The sequence below is a fragment of the Triticum dicoccoides genome, chromosome 1B, assembly GCF_002162155.2.
Source record: "Triticum dicoccoides isolate Atlit2015 ecotype Zavitan chromosome 1B, WEW_v2.0, whole genome shotgun sequence".
Lineage (NCBI taxonomy): Eukaryota > Viridiplantae > Streptophyta > Magnoliopsida > Poales > Poaceae > Triticum > Triticum dicoccoides.
The window spans coordinates 207,607,328-207,629,202 of NC_041381.1; positions in this window are offsets into that span (position 1 = coordinate 207,607,328).

The following is a 21,875-nucleotide window of genomic DNA, read 5'->3' on the forward strand; positions in this document are numbered from 1 at the left end:
TGGCTTGATGTTATTAAGAGATCAGTCTGTATAGAGGGTGCGCGCATGGCATTTGCCCATGCAAAGGTGCATTGGGGGAAGCTTGATGCGGAGAAGCTGATGACTGAGGGGCCACCGGAGGGAATGGAGCACCGCAAGCCCGAGTTGTGCTATGAAGGTGTACTAAAAGGAGCCCGCGTTGTGGCGGAGAAGTGTACCAAAGACATTATATTTCCATGAAGGCAGTGGGATAATGGCACTTTTATTATTTACTGCCTATTTTGTTTGAACGTTTGTTCTTCCTGTGCGGCTGTTTAGTGTATGTAAATCCTGAGAGTTGGCCAGTCGTCGGCTTCTGCCCCCACGTAAAAAGTACGGGGGTGTTCGGGACATACCTGAACACTCTTTATCCCATGGTTGGGTCCTTTTAAGGAGGTGTTCCTCACCATGAACCAGGCAATCGGACTATAGGGCTTTATCACTCTCACTTAGCCATAGGAATTCGAGTATGGTCGGTGCAGCCCCTAGTGTTCAGAAGGCCGAACTAGGGGCTCTATCGGCGCCTGATTGGAAGATCGATCCGTCGCACTCTGCATTTATAATGGCATTACACGGACTAAATCTTTAAGGATTTTACAACCTCTCGAACAGCTGACCAGCTCTCGCTGTATCATGACAGTCAGTTTTCGGCTTTCTCTACTGAGGTGCTCGTCCGGAAGAACCAGGACACAATCGCAGTAGTTCTCCCAGTGCTACCTTAGCCGATGGGGCGGAACATAAGGTACCAAAACATGGGAGCTGGGCAAACCCAACCAATGACCCAAGACATGATTCGGAGCTGATGCATATAGTGTTATAAGTTCGGGGTGCCGAGCGACCGAAAAGGTGGTCGGACTTTATTGCCGTACTATGAAGCCCCTAGCATAATCGGGCATAACACAAGGCGTGGGTGCCTTTTTTGACAAAGAGGCGTCGATGAGAAACGACGGCCGGTAAGTGTTATTTAAGTCTACGCATTGTAGTAAAATAACATGTCTATGCATATGAGTTTGGTGTATGCTTATGAAAAGGAGTATTTTTGGCGGAACCTGTCATAGCCGGACTGGAGGAGGCTGTGGGTGGATCTGAGGTGTATCCGGACTGCCTACCTTGTGCGTCCGAGATGATTCCGCGTCGCCAGTCCTGTTCTGCGCCAAAGTTAGTCCGTAAATACAAATGCTTAAAGGCAGCTGCATATACCGTTGTGGTTGGACCGTGGGTGCCTGAGCGGAGCCTGGCTGAACCATGTCGTAAAGTAGTGCGGATTCCTCAATTGGTGTCCGGGTGTTTGGCTGCCAAATCAAAATTTGATAAACAGGCATGACTCGCTATTCCAGCGGCGGTATGATTTCCACTCTAAGGGTGGGGCTCGACCTTGTGTGACTATGTCACGCAGGACTGGCCTGATGTTCTGCCTCGTTGAATCTAGCAAACGTGGCTCGTCCCGGTAGTATGTGGTAATTACTATATAAAGGGATAATACCAAAGAGTTATTCTTTGGTGTAGTATTTGTTTGGTGATCCGAAGACAACCGTTAGTATGGTGGGTCAGTTAAAACTTGGCCTTTGCACCTTGCATCTTTGAGGAGATGTTATTGATAGTTGTATGCCTGTGGGGGCTCTTGTAAAATGGAGCCCCCAGGGTAGATAGTGAGCGCAATAGAATTGCTATGGCTGGTGTTATCCGGACGGTCGATGCGATTAGAGACGATCGGTCATATTTTTGTACTGTGAGGGGATCGTCCTTGCCATGTTGGACTGGTCCTTTCATTGGTCCCGGCGCAAGATCGACTGTTTTGTTTGGAAGATCCTGCATTCTCTGTTGGTATGCTTGGCCGCCCTTCTGGGGGTACCGTGAATTTCATGGTTGATCGAGTATGCTGCCTGAGCCAGATGGGCATGGGTTGTTCTTTTTCCGCTGACCGGACTGGGGACCGCTGAATTCGGCACCTACTTCCCTGACTTGACGTTTGTGACAATTGCGCCGACGCCTGAGGATGTCTCCTCGTGTATCCTTCATATTGTCTTGGACCGTGGTGGTATGTGGACGTCGAGGTATCTGCCTTAGGTTCTTCTTCTTAGGTTGAGGTAGCAAATTATTCCATGTGTGCCCTTTGTCAGGACGGTCAAGTCCATATTCTTCTGTGGCCAGGACCTTGGTCCATCTGTCCACGAGAAAATCTTGGTCAGCTTTGAGCTGTTGTTGCTTCCTTTACAGGCGCCTCGCAGTGGCTATGAGCCGTCGCTTGAAGCGGACTTGTTCCACGGGATCTTCAGGCACGCCGAATTCGGCATCGCCGAGGCTTACCTCGCCTTCGGAGGAGGGCATATAGTTGTTCCTCTCCAAGTATCCCACCGTGGCCAGTCCGGCCTGCTTGAAGGCATGCTGATCAGGGTTGTATTCATCTTTGGCACCATCCGGATTGTTTTCGTCTCCTGTGCCAGTATTGTTGTGGCGAGGCTTGGAGCGGTGTTGACGACGTCCATGCTTAGCTTTCTTCCCTGAGGGGTTATCCTCCATTGCCTTATTGCCATTGGTTTTCTTCGGATTGTCCATCGTATATATATCATATGAGGAGGTGGTTGTCCACCGCCCCATGAGCGATGGTTCCTGTTCTTCTCCTGCATCGTCGTCCATACCGTCAATGTCTTCGGAGTCGAAGTCAAGCACGTCGGTTAAGTCATCGACCGTGGCAATGAAGTGGGTGATGGGTGGGCAACGAATTCCTTTGTCGCCAGCTTCCCACTCAAGCCGGACATAGTTTGGCCAAGAGTCTCCTGATAAAGAGAGAGACTTTAACGAGTTCAACACGTCGCCAAAGGGTGAGTGTTGGAAGATATCCGCTGCGGTAAACTCCATTACAAGAGCCCAACCAGGTTCGGCGGGCTCAGGAGCGCGCGGACTAGAACCTACAGCCGGATACGAGTCCGGGGGTCCAGTGTCACAGGCTTCTTTGGGGGTGGCCTATGTTCGGCTCCACCGCCGACGAGTGTGCGGCCTGCGGGGCGGGGTCCATCCTCCCGTCCTTAGGCAACGCAGTCTGCTCCGGATTTAGGTTCGGGGCTACCGCAAGGGCAACATCCCGAGCATTGTCCGACAGCAGGACTAAGCCGTGCTCATCGTGATTGTCCGGCGCTCCTGGCACAGGCCCGAATCTGTTGAAGATCAAGTCTCCGCGGATATCAGCCGTGTAGTTCAGGTTTCCGAACCTGATCTGGCGGCCAGGGGCGTAGCTATCGATCTGCTCCAGTTGGCCAAGTGAATTGGCCCGCAGTACGAAGCCGCCGAACACGAAGATCTGTCCGGGAAGAAATGTCTCACCCTGGACCGTGTTACTGATGATCGAAGGAGCCATCAAGCCTTGCAGTGACGACACAGAGGAACTCTCAATGAAAGCACCAATCTCGGTGTCAAAACCGGCGGATCTCGGGTAGGGGGTCCCGATCTGTGCGTCTTAGGCTAATGGTAACAGGAGGTAAGGGACACAATGTTTACCCAGGTTCGGGCCCTCTCGATGGAGGTAAAACCCTACTTCCTGCTTGATTGATATTGATGATATGAGTAGTACAAGAGTTTATCTACCACGAGATCGTAGAGGCTAAACCCTAGAAGCTAGCCTATGATGATTATGATTGTGATCGATCCTCTAAGGACCAACCTCTCCGGTTGATATAAACACTAGAGAGGGCTAGGGCTTACATGGAGACGTTTACAAGGAAGGAAATATAATATCCGGATCGCTAAGCTTGTCTTCCATTCAAAGGAGAGTCCCATCCGGACATGGGACGGAGTCTTGAGTCTTGTATCTTCATGCTCCAACAGTCTAGACAAAGTATATAGTCCGGCTGTCCGGATACCCCCTAATCCAGGACTCCCTCACCGGGGGCGGACGCCCCAGTACTGGTGGTGTCGGGGGCGGCCTGGCTAGCTGTCGGACACCCCGTGCTAGGGACACCTGCTGCAAGGCATGCGCGCGACGCTCGAAGGCATGTGCATAATACATGGCCGTCTGGAGGTCCTGAGGTCCCTGCAGCTCCACGTCCACACGGATATGATCCGGCAGACCATTGACGAAGAGCTCGGCCCGCTGGCGAGCTGTCACGCTGGGCGCGTGGCACGCCAGGGCCTAGAAGTGGTCGGCGAAGTCCTGCACCGTGGAGGTGAAGGGTAGGTGGCCCAGCTCTGCCAGCCGGCTCCGGTGTATCGGCTGCCCGAAGCAAAGGAGGCAGAGTTTGCGAAAATGCTCCCATGGAGGCATGCCGCCCTTGTCCTGCTAGAGAGCGTAATACCAAGTCTGTGCGGCCCCTCGGAGGTGATATGAAGCGAGGCAGGTGCGGTCCAACACGAGCGTGCGTTGCCCATGAAAGAGTTGTTCACACTGATTAAGCCAGCTTAGGGGGTCCTCGGTGCCGTCGTAGGTGGCGAAGTTGAGCTTGCCGAAACGCGGCGGTGTGTGATTGTGGGCGCCATGGGGGTATGTCTCGCCGGTGCGGTGCGGCGAGGGGGGCGTCGCCGGGTCGATGGTCATAGGGGCCCCCCATGGAACGGCGGCCCGTCGAAGCTGCCGTAAGGGCCGGCGGAGCTAGAGGGCCCGCCGTACTATAGGGTGGGCGCCGGCAGCGACTAGACATGCAGCGGCCCCGAGGCCATCGTCTAGACCAGCTGCGACGACCCAGCCAACCAGGACGGTAACGGCGACAGCGAGGACGGGAGCCTGACCTGGTGGATTGGGACCCCCGCCGGCACGGTCAAGGCCGGTCCGGAGCTGACAGGTGGTGGCGGCGGCAGCTGCAGCGGCTGCTCCAGTGGCTCGACGGGCACGGCGGCGGCCACGGCAGCCACGATGGCACGGTGATGGTGATGGGCGGCGCGGGCAGGGGCGGCACGTAGGACCCGGCCAAGTACAGGCAGATCCCTTGGACCACCTGGGTGGGGTCCCGTAGTGCCTCGATCACCTCCTCCGGGGTGAGGACGGCGGGGACGGGAGCAACGGAGGAACCCGTTGGGGCAGGAGCGGGGCGATGACTGTGGTGGTCACTGGAGGCGACGAGGTGGTTGGCAACAGGAGGGACGGGGTGGGCTGCGGCGTAGACATGATCAAACCAAAGCTAGCTGATACCAGATTGATAGGAGCTAGGGTCCTACCGGGTCTCGACCGTAGGTTGTAGGGGTTAGAGGTGGGTTGGCGAGAGGACAGCCACGACCGGCGGCGTGTCGCCGCCGTGATCGTGCAGGAGGAGGCAGGCGGCGGTGGTGAGAGGCAGCTAGGATTTAGGGTTACGGCTCCTAAGGGGAGCCGGGCAATAGTTATGACTTATTGCTTAATTCCAAAAGGTAGCATTACATCTGTTTATATAATCCTTGTGGCTAATAAGAATAAGATAAATTGGGCTAAGCCCCTAACTAAACGCGCCCATTGGGCCTTCTCCGGCTATAAGTGATGCCGGTCATAACAGAAACACTTGGCAATCTACTTAGGTAAATAGAACATTGAAACCAAAGTTAGCTAGTCTAGATACGGAAAGGAGATTGTAACCAAGAGATTCAACAAGCACATTTTGAATAGAGTTGTTAGAGAGATCCAACAGGGCTCGTTGCATACAGTCTTGGATAGTGATCAATATGATGCCTGGGAGTGCACCCTCGATGGAACTTACTCCTTGAAGAAGTTTTATGAACACTGTTTCAGGGAGGTTGTTGCGGACAAGGACTTTCTCTGGCTCTGGAAAGCTAAATGCCCAATCAAATTCAAAATGTTCGGGTGGCTGTTGCTGGTTGATGGCCTGAACACAAGGAACATGCTGAGACGTAGACACTATAATGTGGCTAACAACGTTTATACCTGCATGCTTTGTCAAATCCCACCTGAGGAAACAGTGGAGCACCTGTTCTTCGCCTACCCGTTTAGTCAGCGCTGCTGGGCCAAAGTTGGCATGCTTTGGCCAGCGATGGAAGACAGAATCTCTTTGATTCATGGAGGCAAAGAAAGCTGGCATCAACCTTTGTTTATGGACATATTCTTGATGGCAGCCTGGAGTCTGTGGATGGAAAGGAACAATGTTTATTTCAGAGGGATCCAACATTCATTTGACTCATGGCTTGCTAGATTCAGAAATTTGCTGTGTCTTTTATTGCATAACTGTAGAGAGGATCTCCATCCCTACCTAAACGCTTACATAGAAAGCTTGTAACCTTTCTTGTAACACTTGGCTAGCTTTGTTTCTTTTGAGCTTGGCCGGGGGGCCACCAAAAACCCATTTGTAACCTTGATGTAATTATTCTCTTGTGAGTAATAGGAAGTCAGTGGGAGCCTCTCCCACTGTCGTTAACCGTCAAAAAAAAATAGAGCTTGTGTGGACCATCATTACCAAGGCCAAGTACACCTTACCAACGCCAAGTACCTTACCCTTGGAGTTGTCTCCAAAAGTGACATACTTGTGTGGACCATCATTCTTAGCAAGCTCGCGAAACATGTCTTTATCTCCGGTCATGTGATCAGTACATCCACTATCAAGAATCCACTCTTTTCCTCCGGCCATATAATCATGAAGGTTAGCCATGAGACCAAAATGTCTCATGTACTCCTCAAGGTCGGCATCACTATCTTCGTCTTCATCATAATAACCATGCCCAACATCATCATCCATATGATCATTACCTAGGTCAAGTGATTTGTTAGATTTATGACCATTACAATGTTCAAGTTTATGAATTCTAATCGTCTTCGAGATAATGCTACTAATGACTCCAACATTTCCTTTGGCACGCATAAGATCACGGAGCTCAAATAGATTTTCATAATTTGAAAAACAATGGACTTTTGAAGGATCTCATCTACATTTTTTAAGGAGTAATTCGGAAAGCATTCTTCAAGATAGTTCCATATAGTATATGCGCATTCAAAAGTAGGAAAGCGCACAAGAAAATTTCTAGGCAATCCCTTAATGATAAGATTAATAGTCCTAAGATTATGAACCATATCAAGATACTCATCGAGGGTAGGATGCAAAGGGTCAATGGGAGGCACATAAGGGCTAGTGATGTACGTGTTTAAATTATATTCATTGAAAATCACAAGCATTTCATTTTTCCAAGAACCATAAAACTTCCCATTAAGAATAGGTCTAATACTCCCGAACGTAGACTCATCCATCTTCCTTCAATGGTGATTAAACCAAAGCAATGGAGACCAAAGCTCTGATACCAATTGAAAGGATCGAGAAGAGGGGTCTAGAGGGGGGCGATTAGACCCTTAACGAGCAAAGTTGGTCGTTTTTAATTTCCTCAAATGATGGTTGAATTTTACCACAAATTAAAGCATTCACAATACATTTCAAGCAAGCATGACAAGAGTATATGTGCAGCGGAAAAAGTAAAGCTTGCAAGTTGCAAGAAAGTAAAGGGATCTGATTGGAGTGTGCAAACGCAAAGGAGGCACGGAGATTTTTGGCGTGGTTCCAATAGGTGGTGCTATCGTACTTCCATGTTGATGGAGCCTTCAACCCACAAAGGGTAACAGCTATGCGAGTCCATAGAGGGCTCCACCCACGAAGGGTCTACGAAGAAGCAACCTTGTCCATCCCACCATGGTCATAGCCCACGAAGGACTTGCCTCACTCAGGTAGACCTTCATAAAGTAGACGATCTCCTTGCCCTTACAAACTCCTTGGCTCAACTCCACAATCTGTCGGTGGCTCCCAAGCGACACCTAACCAATCTAGGAGACACCACTCTCCGAAAGGTAATAGATGGTGTGTTGATGATGAACTTCTTGCTCTTGTGCTTCAAATGACAGTCTCCCTAACACTCAACTCTCTCTCATACTTGGATATGGTGGAAAGAAGATTTGAGTGAAAAGCAGCTTGGGAAGGCTAGATATCAAGAATCTTGTGGTAGGAATGGAATGTCTTGATCCCAACACATGAGTACGTGGTTCTCTCTCAGAAAATGAGTAGTGGAAGTGTAGGCACGTTCTGATGGATATCTCACAAATGGAGAAGGGGGTGGAGGGGTATATATAGCGTCCACAGTAAATCCAATCGTTACACACATTTGACTCAAGTCAGTGAGACCGAATGGTTAAACTTGGTGGCACCGATCAGTTCAAAAATGTGAACATTAGTTATCTCGGTGGGACCGATGGGAACAACTCGGTGGGACCGATGTGCTAGGTCTTAGGGCAAACCTCATCTCGTTGGCACTGATTGCATAAACTCGGTGAGACCAAAGTGAAGCAATAGAGCAACAGAGAGTTGGTCAAGCAAACTCGGTGGTACCGATTGAACATTTCGGTGAGACCGAAATAACTACAACAGGCCACAGAGAGTTTGCAAGGGGCATCTCGGTGAGACCGAATCGCTAGGGTTTCTCGCAGTGGCTATGTCATATGAACTCAGCGGTTCCGGGTAGAAAGAATATGTGGGCTGAGTTGGAGTTTAGGTTTTGGACAATATTTGGATGGAGAAAGTGGTTGATGGATTTGGAGCAATATCACTAAGCATTTGAGCAAGCAAGCCATTAAGCAACACCTCATCCCCTTTTTATAGTATTGGCTTTTCTTTGGACTCAATGTGATCTTGGATCACTAAAACAAAGAGGAAGAGTCTTGAGCTTTTGCCAATGTATGTCCTGAGCATTTTGAAGGGGTTCCACATCCTCTTGTCCTTGCCACACCACTATTGAAATTGTCTGAAATATACTAGATAAAACCATAAGTTCAACAAGATATATGTTGACATTAATTACCAGAATCACCCAGAGAGCACTTGTGCTTGCACATATAAACACCCAAATTGGAGCAAGCAAGCACATTTTAACAGGCCATTAGACACATTCAATTCTCCCAATCCTATGGCTTTTTTTAACACGATACAGTCAAGTGCTCATACATATGCGCATACACTCACCCCTATGAACGCACACACGCACACCCTACCCCTATGAGCACTTTCGAGAGACAGATCCGTATATCATCTTAAGATTTATGAAGTCACCATAGGTGCCTCATCATCGACGGAAACGTCTCCTCCCACTGAAAGCACATCGCTGGAAATCCTGGAATAAATCTAGGAATAATGTGAGCACCAGGACATCAACCCTGATGGGCTGGGGATATCACTGTCCTTCTAACCATCCAACCACAGGTTGGTTCGCCCCAATCCTATGGCTTAGAACTAGTGTGATGGGACCTAATGGTGACCATGGTATTTTGGCCTGATACGAGGCATGACCTGACAGCTGGCATGCCAAGCCAGCCCGGCACAAGTTCCCTACAGTACTGGGCTGAATTATTTAGCTAATGGGTGGCATGGCCCAATAACATGTAATGGGCTCGCACGGGCTCGCTCCAACACAAGAGGCACGAAGTGGGCCGCAGACATAATGAGTCCTCCTTATTTGTGAGCAACTAACGAGTGAGTACACCTTCGGGAGGCATGTGTCGCGTTTTGTGTGCTCCCTTTAGATTTTTTTATTACTTTCCTGCTATGTTTCTGGCTTGTAGATGATTTTTCTGGGTTGTTATCAGTTTCTCCCTGGTTCTTCTTAGCTTTTGGACAGAAAGAATTAAAAAAACATTTCACGAAAAAATACCTTTTCTTTGTTTTTCCTTTCGTGAGAGGCACGAATTTACTTCTCGTGGAGGCACGAATTTGCTTACGCGAGTACCATAGTCGTGCCTATTGCAAAAGGCAAAAAAACATGTTTTTCCTTCCACGAGAGGCATGGATATACTTCTCGTGCAGGAACGGATTTCCTTCCATCAGAGGCACAGGCACAACCGTGCCTCTCGTTAAAAGGAAAAAAAGGTTCTTTTTCTTTCATGAGAGGAATGGATTGACTTCTCGTGGAGACACAGAGTTGCTTCAGCGAGAGGCGCAGTCATGCCTCTCGGAAAAGAAAAGAAAAAGGAAACGTGTTCTTTTCCTTCCGCGAGAGGCATAGTCGTGCCTCTCTCAAAAGGAGAAAACATGTTTTTATTTCCTTCCATGAGAGGCAAGGATTTACTTCTCGTAGAGGCACGGATTTGCTTCTGCGAGAGGCACATCTGTGCCTCACGGAAAAAGAAAAAACCACGTTTTATTTTTTTCCTTCCGCGAGAGGCACGGATGTACTTCTTGTGGAGGCATGGATTCGCTTCCGCGAGGGGCACAACCGTGCCCCTCAAAAAAGAAAAAAACATGCTTTTCCTTTCAGGAGGGGTGCAGATTTACTTCACGTGAAGGCACAAATTTGCTTCCATGAGAGGCAGAGTCATGCCTCTTCGAAAAGGAAAAAAACATGCTACCGGTTTAGGTTTTTCCGTTTGATTTTTTTCATGAAAAAGTTCATAAAAATCTACAACATGGGATCTAGTTTTGTAGATCTCGATGCAAGAATTCAACTATGAGAACGGTTCAAGATTTAAACGCACGGTTTAAGAGATAAAACATTTTGAATAAACGAATCTATGAGAAAAGGGAAAACCTTCAGGTTGCAACATGTGACGCACTGCATGCATGCGCGTGATTTTTGGCAATCCGGGAAGGTGGGAATGATCTTTACAAAGAGTACTCCTTAATTAGTTATTTTTCTTTATTGTCTCTTATCTTTGCTAAAAATAAATAAACAAAATTGTCCTTTATCACTGCCGATACAGTCAACTCTCTATCTTATCTTATCTTTCTCGATGCGGCAATAACTGATTTATTGAGCCATTCATATTTTCACATTTCAAATTGGTTCATACTTGCACATGTATGGCTTAATCTTTGAGACAACCACATGACTTTCTGCTCCTCCAGGAATCTAGACACGGACACGCTCGCGCAACTCCTCCCACGCGGCAGCGACCACGACAATGGCGTCCTCTCCCTCCTTCCTACGGCGATTGATGGGCGGCATGGTCCTATACGACCCGACCTGGCCCAGCGTACCATGCTTCGACACTCCTTTGTCCTCCGAGGTGTTCGTGCCAGCATGGCCCATCGAGCTGTTTGGTGTGACGCCGCTCGAGGCAGGCTTAACCCGACCCAAGTCTCAGCAATAGGATCCCTAGTGGGGGAGCACATGTGGCATTTCCTATACGGCGCTTAAGGCGCCATTTACATTATATTTTGCAAATGGGTGCGCACACCGCCTCCCTCGCACTGGGCTGGCCCATCTACATTTTTTCTGGTTTTAAACCCCCAAAAAATATGTGCTAGGGGTATGATTCGAACCAACGCCCTCCTCTAGTACTAGCCACGGTATCCACCCACCCGAATGTGATTAGTTACATATTTTCATTCTTTTCTTCTTTCTACTTTTCTTTTCTTTTCTTTTTCCTTTCTTTCTTTTCATTTTTCTTTCTTTTTGCAAATGTGTGAACTTTTTTTCAAAATTTGGTTACTTTTTTCAAGTCCACGAACCTTTTTCAAAATTTGGTATTAGAATTCATGATTTTTTTCGTAAATTGATGATTTTTTTGGAATTCGTGGAAAATTGAAGAACTTCTTCTCAAATTAGATGAACCTTTTTTGATGTTGGATGACTTTTTTTAGAAAAATCAATGAACTTATTTCCAAATCCGAGGAAGTTTTTTTACATTCGATGTACTTTTTTCAAACCAAAGATTTTTTTTAAAAATCAATGATTTTGTATCAAATTCGTGAACCTTTTTGAAGTTTGTGAACTTTATGGTAAATATTTCAACATTTTTAATTGACAAACTTTTTTGATATTTTGTGATTTTTTATTATTTTTTCATATCTTTTTCAACGGTTAACCGATTAACTGGTCAAATGTGGCCGATCAAATGCAATGAAGCAAACTAGGGGGATGGGGGCAGTGAAATGCGATTGAGCAATCTTCTACATGGGCTCCAGTATTATTTGAAAAATGTTAAACTTGTATTTGAAAAATGTTAAACCTGTATTAGAAAAATGTTAAACCTGTATTAGAAACATGGGCTCCAGTATTACATATTTTCATTCACATAATCTTAAACTTGTATTTGAAAAATGTTAAACCTGTATTAGAAAAATGTATTATATATACCAAAAAGGTATATATAAAAGAATGAATACTTCCAAAACAACAAAAGAAAAAGATGAAAAACGAGAAGGAAATAAACAAAACCGAAGAAAAATGAAGAAAAAAGAAAGAGTAGAAAAAAAACATTGTAACCCGAGAAAGAAATAAAGAAAACCAAATTAAACCAAAGAAGGGCTGGAAAAAATGAAAACAGAGAAGAAAACAAGGAAAACCTGTGAAAAAACCATTACAACCCGATTAAGAAACAAAGGAAAATGGTTAAAAAGAAATAAAACAAAAAACAAAGAAACTACAGAGGAAAGAAGGAAAACACGAAAAAAAAAGAAACAAAAAATCTAGCAAAATCAGCAAACGAAGTGCAGCAATCGAGCGGACTCCATTGAATGAAAAAACCACGAAACTGGGTCGGCTCAAAAGCTGCATCGCAGAGGATACAACTGAGAAGGAAGTCTCACGTGGAGCAAGATATAGCGCCGCGCTTGTTCAACGTCGTAAGCGCCCCAAACAGACCCTTGGGGCTCACGCGCCCCCACTCATTGGCTGGCCCGAGAAGAAGGTAAGCTATACTAGGTTCCCTAATCACTTAACCAATTGACCGGTCAACCATGAATTTTGAAAAAGAAATGAATAAATAAAAATAGAAATATCATGAATTCAGAAATGTTCATGGATTTTAAAAAATCACAAACTTCAAAAAAGGTCATAAATTAAAAAAACTTCATCGAACTTGAGAAATAGTTCACAAATTTTTAAAAAGTTCGTCAATTTTGAAAAAAATAATCCATCGATAGTTAAAAATTCATCAAATTTTAAAAAAAGCTCATCAATTTTGGAAAAACCTTCATCAATTTTTTAAAAGTATATCAATTTTTTAAAGATATTCATTGATTTTGAAAAAAAAGTTCATCAAATCTGAAATGGTTTGTGCTATTGAAAAATAGAAAAAAGTAGAAAGAAAAAAAGTAAAAGAAAAAGGGAAAAAGATTAAAGAAAAGATAGAAGAAAAGAGGAAAAATGATATAAGTTATCACTACAAGTGAGTTGTTGTGGGTGGATAGTGTAGATTAGAGAGAAAGAGGAGGTCGCGTGTTTGAATCACCTCATGCGCAAGTTTTTTTCACGGGAGCAGAAAAAGAAAATGGGAAAATGGGTCGGCCAACGCGGAGGGTGTGTGTGTTTGCGAGAAATGAAGTAATGGGCGCTTAAGGCACCGAATAGGAAATGCTCCCTAGCAGATTCCTAAAATAACTCGGTCATATCCTTAGTTAGTCCTTTCCGCTCAGATTTTTTCAGTGAAAGAAAATGACAATAAGTCTGTATTTCCTTCCCCATTTGTAATATTTGAACACCCCCCATACGCAAACTCGGAGATGGTCAAGATCGGTACCGCGACACCTCAGCTCCTACTAACCGAACTCTGATCCTTCACATCGAATTCCAGCTCGAGGCACTCGCCTAGGCCTGGTTCAATCTCGCCCTTGTGTTGTAGCCCAGTGGCTCTCGTGGTAACCTAGTTTGGTGATCGGAACAAAGTGGCTGGTGGGGGAAGGAGAAGGGGCCATCGAGGGTGGAGAACAAAATCAAGGCTTCAGAGCAGTAGTTGGTTAACCAGCATCTCCGCTCGAGCGACGGTCGCCTGTGAAAGGGAAAGAAAATGGGCAAGAAGGAGAATATGTATGATGAAGAGACGAATATAAAAGAGTTGCATGGTTTTTATTTCTGGGAAAAAGGACTCCGTGAGGAGAAAATGGCGCACCGTTAGATTAGTGCATAGCACGGATGGGAGCACCAGCAAGGAGATGGCAAGCCTCGTCCCAACTACAGGGACGCGGCTTGCCTACTCCCCTGATGCTCCAATCGGTGCTACCAACTCATCCATTCCTCATCCAAAAGGTGTGTTTGTCTCCACCCATAACGTTTTTTTTCTTTCATCGAAAGAAAATGATAAACAAATCATGTATTTCCTTCTTGCCATCTATCATACTTGAACAACCCTCATACGCAAACTTGGGCTTGTTGCCGCCACATCAGAGGTCCTTCGGAACATGCGGTGGGACGGTCGGCGACATAGGACTGTGACAATCATGTTCGCAAAGCTAGGATTATTGTGCCCGTCCTTATTAATGAGTTAGCTCTTGTTCCCTCCAGCTTGGTAATTAAAAGGTTCTCTGAAATTAGGGGTTTGGGCATGTCATGGTCTGTACCTGTGTACATTCTGAATGGAAGAAACCCAAGTCCAGGACTGCAAAGCAATGAAGATGAAGTGCCGCCAATGGGGGCCTCCCCTCACCCAGACAATTGCCATTTCTCAATGCGGCGCAACAAGCTCATCATGATGCACAAGTTTGGCACATGCAAAATGTCACCAACGCTTGGGAAGCTGATCCAGCTCTGCCACCGCCACAGCAGGGATGGGGTGCTTGGCCAGTCCTACCTCTGGTCTCATCGTAGTTCAGGAGTATCAGCTGCCGCGCTATCACTGGTTACGATGGTCCATCGACGATGGACGGGGTCCAAGAATCTGACTATTTGCAAGATGATGGTATGAGGGCCTGGAACGAACATGTTCACATGGTTGAGCAAGCAGCTGAAGTAGTGTTTAATGGCATACCAAATGGTGTGTTTGCATTTATTCAGGATGGAGTGTCTACAATGCAAATTGATGTGCCTCTTGAGAAAAATTTGCTAGAGTTTATGCTTGAGTTCTATTTCACTCTTTTCACTCCTCACGTTGGTTATTCAAACGAAACTTATGTGTCTAAATGTGCGCAAGCTGGTCTTGAGATTTTGCAAAATGCATTCAGAGAACTAGTGGGCCTGGCTTGCCGCTCCTTATTCCCATTCAGCCCTCTTGCCCCTGGGACTAATAATGTATTCTACACCTCTAAAGTATGGCAAGTGTTGCATAACCATATGCTGGAACGAAACATTAGTTTCACTCATAATTCCTATCCTGCCATGTTTGAGCTGTCTGAACCTTCAGATGTTTCATTTATGTCTAATATATCAGTCCAGGATGATGACATATCAAACAATGAGGGCATGCAGATTGACACTGCTAGATCTCGTAAACGTCGCAAGCCTGACACTCCTATTGTCATCTCTGAAGTACGTCGGAGCTCTCGCTCCACCAGGTTCCAGGGCTTCAAACCTCCATCACTTTCAGACTACAAGGCAAAGAAGTCATGCGTCAAACAAAGAGTGATTCCAACAATGCATGCAGCTACCAATAATAATGCACTTGCGCCTGATATGATTCCACCACCGACTCCTCTCCCTCTCATGCAGCACTAGGGAGTCAATGAATGTGAAATTCCAGCAGAAGAAATCACAGAAGATCAACTGATGGAGACTGAAGGCAACGAGGAGGCTTCTCTATAGAAGTTTTATTACTTTATTTCTGAATTTGCCCTGTTTTATTTCCTAGTTGAACCTTATAGTTTCATCTCAAGTGGTACTCTGTTGAACCTTATAGTTTCATCTCAAGTGGTACTCTGTTGAACCTTTATTAGTATTTCTGCAATGGCAAATGTGTGTGGAGTATCTTATGTTGGAATGCCAGAGGGATTAATGCAGAAGATAAGTGCTTAGCCTTGCGTAATAAGATCGATGAATCTGGTTGCCAGATTGGTTGCCTGCAAGAAACGCAAAAAGAAAATTTTGATAATTCTTTCATAAGAAAATGCTGCCCTCGCCGGTGTCTATTATGAACTCTAGGATAGATCGAACGGAAAAAGAAAATTTTGATAATTCTTTCATAAGAAAATCTTAGAGTTCGTACTAGAGTTTATGGGCTTTACTCTACACTTTTATATAATTTTTGGGACTAACCTACAAACTGGAGGCCCAGCCCAGATTGTTGTTTTTTTGCCTATTTCAGTGTTTCGAAGAAAAGGAATATGAAACGGAGTCCAAATGGAATGAAACCTTTAGGAGAGTTATTTTGGAACGGAAGCAATCCAGGAGACTTGGAGTAGATGTCAGGGAAGCTTCGAGGTCGCCACGAGGCAGGGACGCGCGCCCTACCCCCTGGGCGCGACCCCACCCTCATGGGCCCCTCGTGGCTCCCCTGACCGACTTCTTTCGCCTATGTATGTCCATATACCGTAAAGACATCGAGGAGCACGATAGATCGGGAGTTCCGCCGCCGCAAGCCTCAGTAGCCACCAAAAACCAATCGGGACCCTGTTCCGACACCCTGCCGGAGGGGGATCACTCACCGGTGGCAATCTTCATCATCCTGGTGTTCTCCATGACGAGGAGGGAGTAGTTCACCCTCGGGGCTGAGGGTATGTACCATTAGCTATGTGTTTGATCTCTCTCTCTCTCTCTCTCGTGTGATTGATTTGACACGATCTTGATGTATCGCGAGCTTTGTTATTATAGTTGGATCTTATGATGTTTCTCCCCCTATACTCTCTTGTAATGGATTGAGTTTTCCCTTTGAAGTTATCTTATCGGATTGAGTCTTTAAGGATTTGAGAACACTTGATGTATGTCTTGCATGTGCTTATCTGTGGTGACAACGGGATATTCACGTGATCTACTTGATGTATGTTTTGGTGAACAACTTGCGGGTTGAGTGACCTTCTAAACTTATGCATAGGGGTTGGCACACGTTTTCGTCTTGACTTTTTGGTAGAAACTTTGGGGCACTCTTTGAAGTACTTTGTGTTGGTTGAATAGATGAATCTAAGATTGTGTGATGCATATTGTATAATCATGCCCACGAATACTTGAGGTGACAATGGAGTATCTAGGTGACATTAGGGTTTTGGTTGATTTGTGTCTTAAGGTGTTATTCTAGTACGAACTCTAGGATAGATCGAACGGAAAGAATAGCTTCATGTTATTTTACTACGGACTCTTGAATAAATTGATCAGAAAGAATAACTTGAGGTGGTTTCATACCCTACAATAATCTCTTCGTTTGTTCTCCGCTATTAGTGACTTCAGAGTGACTCTTTGTTGCATGTTGAGGGATAGTTATATGATCCAGTTATGTTATTATTGTTGAGAGAACTTGCACTAGTGAAAGTATGAACCCTAGGCCTTGTTTCCTAGCATTGCAATACCCTTTGTGCTCACTTTTATCATTAGTTACCTTGCTATTTTTATAATTTCAGATTACAAAAACCTATATCTACAATCCATATTGCACTTGTATCACCATCTCTTCACCGAACTAGTGCACCTATACAGTTTACCATTGTATTGGATGTGTTGGGGACACAAGAGACTCTTTGTTATTTGGTTGCAAAGTTGCTTGAGAGATACCATCTTCATCCTACGCCTCCCACGGATTGATAAACCTTAGGTCATCCACTTGAGGGAAATTTGCTACTGTCCTACAAACCTCTGCACTTGGAGGCCCAACAACATCTACAAGAAGAAGGTTGTGCAGTAGACATCAAGCTCTTTTTTTGGCGTCGTTGCCGGGGAGGTGAGTGCTTGAAGGTATATCTTTAAATCTTGCAAGCAAATCTTTGAGTTTCTTGTTTTATCACTAGTTTAGTTTATAAAAGAAAACTACAGAAAAATGGAATTGAGTTTGCCTTATATGCTTCATCTTTTTAATATCTTTCGTGAAAACGATGGAAAGGAAAATAGTGCTCAAGTGCTAGAAGAAGAAGTCTATAAAATGTTTGGTACTAAATCTTTGAATGATGAGCATGATTGCAATGTTGTTAGTATGAACTCTTTGAATATCCATAGTACTACTGATGATTGCACTAGTCATGATGAAAATGTCTCTTATAAGCATGTCAACTTTTGTGGAGTGCATAGAGTTTGCAAGTACACACCAAATAGGGAAGATAGATTTTGCAAGAGGCATAAGTATTTAGAAACTAAATGGTTGCAAGAAAGGCTAGATGATTGTGCTAAAAGATTCAATTTTTATCGCCATCCTTGTGAACTTTGCAATGAACATGGTCTTTTAAATCTCCAATGCAAATTGTTTCATGATCGAATCATGTCCAGAAATTGTGATGACTTGATTACCCTTGAGCATCATAAAGAGCTTAGTATTCTTTTGGGGTATGAAGAAATGAAACGTATAACTAAGGGTATTCCAAAATTTAATCTTGATAGATTTCTTGATTTTGATCTAGAAGAATTTTTAATGTATTGTACGGTAAATTGAATTGAAAATCCTTATATTGCCAATTACATAAAGAAAAGAAAGCAAATAGAAGATGAAGATGATATTAATGAAAGGGAAGAGACTTCCCAATATCCTCCTATTATTTTTTATGATGAATCAGGTAACAAGGAGGAGCCTTCTATTCAACCAATCTCATTAATAAGGAGCTCAAAAAGTAGGGTTAAACCCACACATGATTAGAAGAAGTAAACGAAAAGACAGAGAAGCAATGGTAGAAATGTATCCCTCCCAGATGATGTTGCTCCTATTACTCATTGTGATGATGATAACTGCTATACTATTTGTGCTATCCATATTATTAATGATGAGAGTGATTATGCTTATGATATGAAAAGGCCCAAGCATGGGGATGCTATGTTTGATGAGAATGACATGTTTGAGAATATATTTGCTGCAATTAATGTTTGTCCCAAGCTTGGGGATGCTATGTTTAATGAAGATGATATTTTTAGCCTCCCAAGTTTCGATGAGCAAATCTATTATGATGATAGCATGCCTCCTATTTATGATGGTTATATTGATGAAAATGGGTTTGGAAGAGTGTCAACTTTAGGAAGTAATGATCCCACTATTTTGGAGGGTGTTGAATATTATAATATTTATGAAAGTGGATTTGGAGAGGTCATGACTTTATTTAGTGATGAATCCACTATTTTGGAAGAGGTTTCAATTGATTATGATGAGAACAAAGTTGCTACTTATGATGATTATTGTGATCAAACTTATGCTATAAAAAGTAGTGATGATTATATTTATAAAACTTGGTATGATTATGATTACCCTTTTTTTGAACATTACTCTTTTAATATGGAAACAATTTATAGTATTCGAGTCTCTTATGATACTCCCACTATTCCGAATAAGAAGAATTTTGCTTATATGGAGAGTAATAAAAATTCTATGCTTGTAGATCATGAAAAGAATGATTTATGTGTTGGTTATATTGTTGAATTCATTCATGATGCTACTGAAAATTATTATGAGGGAGGAACATATGCTTGTAAGAATTGCAATAATATCAAGTTTCCTCTCTATGTGTTAAAAATCTTGAGGCTATGCGTGTTCTGCCTTCCTATGCTAGTTGATTATTGTTCCCATAAGTTGTTTGCTCACAAAATCCCTATGCATAGGAAGTGGGTTAGACTTAAATGTGCTAGTCATATGCTTCATGATTCTCCCATTATGTTTCAATTCTTATATTTTATGTGTGTAGCGACCAGACCTCAACCAGTCTGATCTCTGTGCTCAGTGTCATCCCTGGATCAGTAATGCTGACACCACACAGTACTTGGAGGATTTATAACAGAGTAGCAATCACACACTTATTACATCGAATGTCTCAAAAGAGAACTTAATAAAATATATATGGCTTAAGGCCATCTAAAAACGATAACAGTGGAAGGCTTGGAAGATAAGCGAGTCCATCAACTCCAACGGCATCACTGAGTATAGAACCACGACCTAAAAGCACCTTACTCGTTGTCTGAAAAGTCTGCAACATGAAACGTTGCATCCCAAAAACGGGTCAGCACATGGAATATGCTGGCAAGGTAACACATAGAGAATAACAATGGAATAAGCTACACTAGATGCAATTTGGCTGGTGTAAAAGCTCTATGGTTACAGTTTTGCATAAAGCCAATTTTTCCCTACTGCAAAGGAATAAATTTAGTTAAATATCATGGTGGTTGTTAAACATTGAGAATGGTTGACAGCATTCTCAATCCCAATTAGAAGTACTCATTTAACCCAACAATATTAAATTAAAGTAACATGATGAGATTCACATGATATCCAGGTACTAGATACTCAAAATGTCCATAACCGGGGACACGGCTAATCATGATTAGTTTATACACTCTACAGAGGTTTGCGCGCTTTTCCCCACAAGACTCGATCGCCTCCGTTTGATTCCTCGCACTACATGGTGTTTGAGAAACGGATGACCGAGACATAGTCTTTCGAAAGCACTAGCACCTTACATGTGGGTAGACCGGTACACCTACTTTCCCCTACATCTGCTAGTCTACCCGTAAGAGTTCGCACGACTTAATCAACTATGCCAGAGCCCATAATGGCTTGTGGCTGCACACGTAAGTTTCTAGTTTGAATAATCTCATGATCCCTTTGAGCCTGGGTGGCGGTCCGAAGAAAATACAGGCAAGTCCAGATAGAAACCAGGTGCCTCAGTCCACCCAGATGTGTGTTTAAGTTGCCACCTTAAATAAACCATTGATTAACAATCTCACATCTGTCATGGATACACTCACCCAATCCACGTCTACTAGCATAGCATGGCATAATAAGCAAACGTAGAAGTAACTCCCAAGGGTTTGATAATAAAACAGGTAATAGGTACTACCTCAATCTACTTCCCAAAACCCACAATTTAATTAGATCCTAATCATGCAAGTGTTTGAGGATTGATCTAATGCATAAAAACTGGGTAGTAGAAAAGGTATGATCAAAGTGTTACTTGCCTTGCTGATGATCCGCAAAACCTAGAGACTCGAAGTAACAGGCGGCGCACTCCGGGTATTCTATCGCAGACAAACAAACAAACAAACATACAATAAGTACTCATCTAATGCACTGGTAAAACTCGAATAAAAGATCCAACCAGAATGTTCAACTTAAGAACTCCGGTTTGCAAAAAGAACCAAATCAAACAAAGCAACGAAAGTCAAACGGCGAAAGAAAACAGCTTCGTTTTACTAATCTGGATCTAAGTCAAATTTTACAGAAGCAAAAAACTTGTTTAAGTTGATTATTCAGAAAGAGGGTTTCAAGACGAAACTCCAGACGCTTGAATCGCCTGATTCCGATAAACGAGCGAAAAGTTATACTAAAACGAAAATCGGATCAGGAATCGCGATCAGAAAAATCGCGGATTAAATCCGAGAAAAATAAAAACGACGAACAGGCTGACGAACGAACGTTCGTTGACTAAACAGATCTGACGAGTACGTTCGTTAAAACGAATGAACGAGCGAACGCTCGCTATTTAACCGAACCAAAAAAAACAAAGAAAAACCCGCTCGTTTTTTTTAAAAAAAACCGGTGACACGCGAATCGAGGCGATGGCGAACCTCGGCGGCGGCGGCGGCGGCGAAGTACGGCGATGCTCCGGCGGCGGCGGCGGAGTCCGGTGGTGACGGCGGCGGCTGGCGACGGCGGCGGCGGCTGGCGGCTAGGGTTAGGGTTTCGGCGAGTGGGCCGGCGGCGGCTGCGGGCTGGCGGGGCGGGGCGGCTGGGCCTGGGGGGGCTCGGGGCGGTGCTATTTAAAGGCGCCCCCGGGCGGAGTCCCGCTCGGGCACGGCCCGTAGGTCGGCTGTGTTTTTTTAAAATAATTCCGCACAGAAGAAAAATAAAAAGAAATACTAAACGGACTCCAAAAATCCCGAAATAAATTTTCTCCGGCTTCTAAAATCAAGCCGGACAAGATGAACATTTATTTGCGGCCTAAATGCAATTTTGAAAAATGCACATTTTTCCTAAATTCAAATAAAAGGCGAAAAACTCCAAAATAAATCTTATTTGATTTTTTTATTAAATCTTCATTATTTCTTTATTTTGTGAAAGTCATTTTATTCCCTCTCTGAATTTTTGGTAGTAGAAATAATTGAAGATAAAATAAATAAAATCAATGATCCTATTTTCAAAATTTGAGAAAAACTCA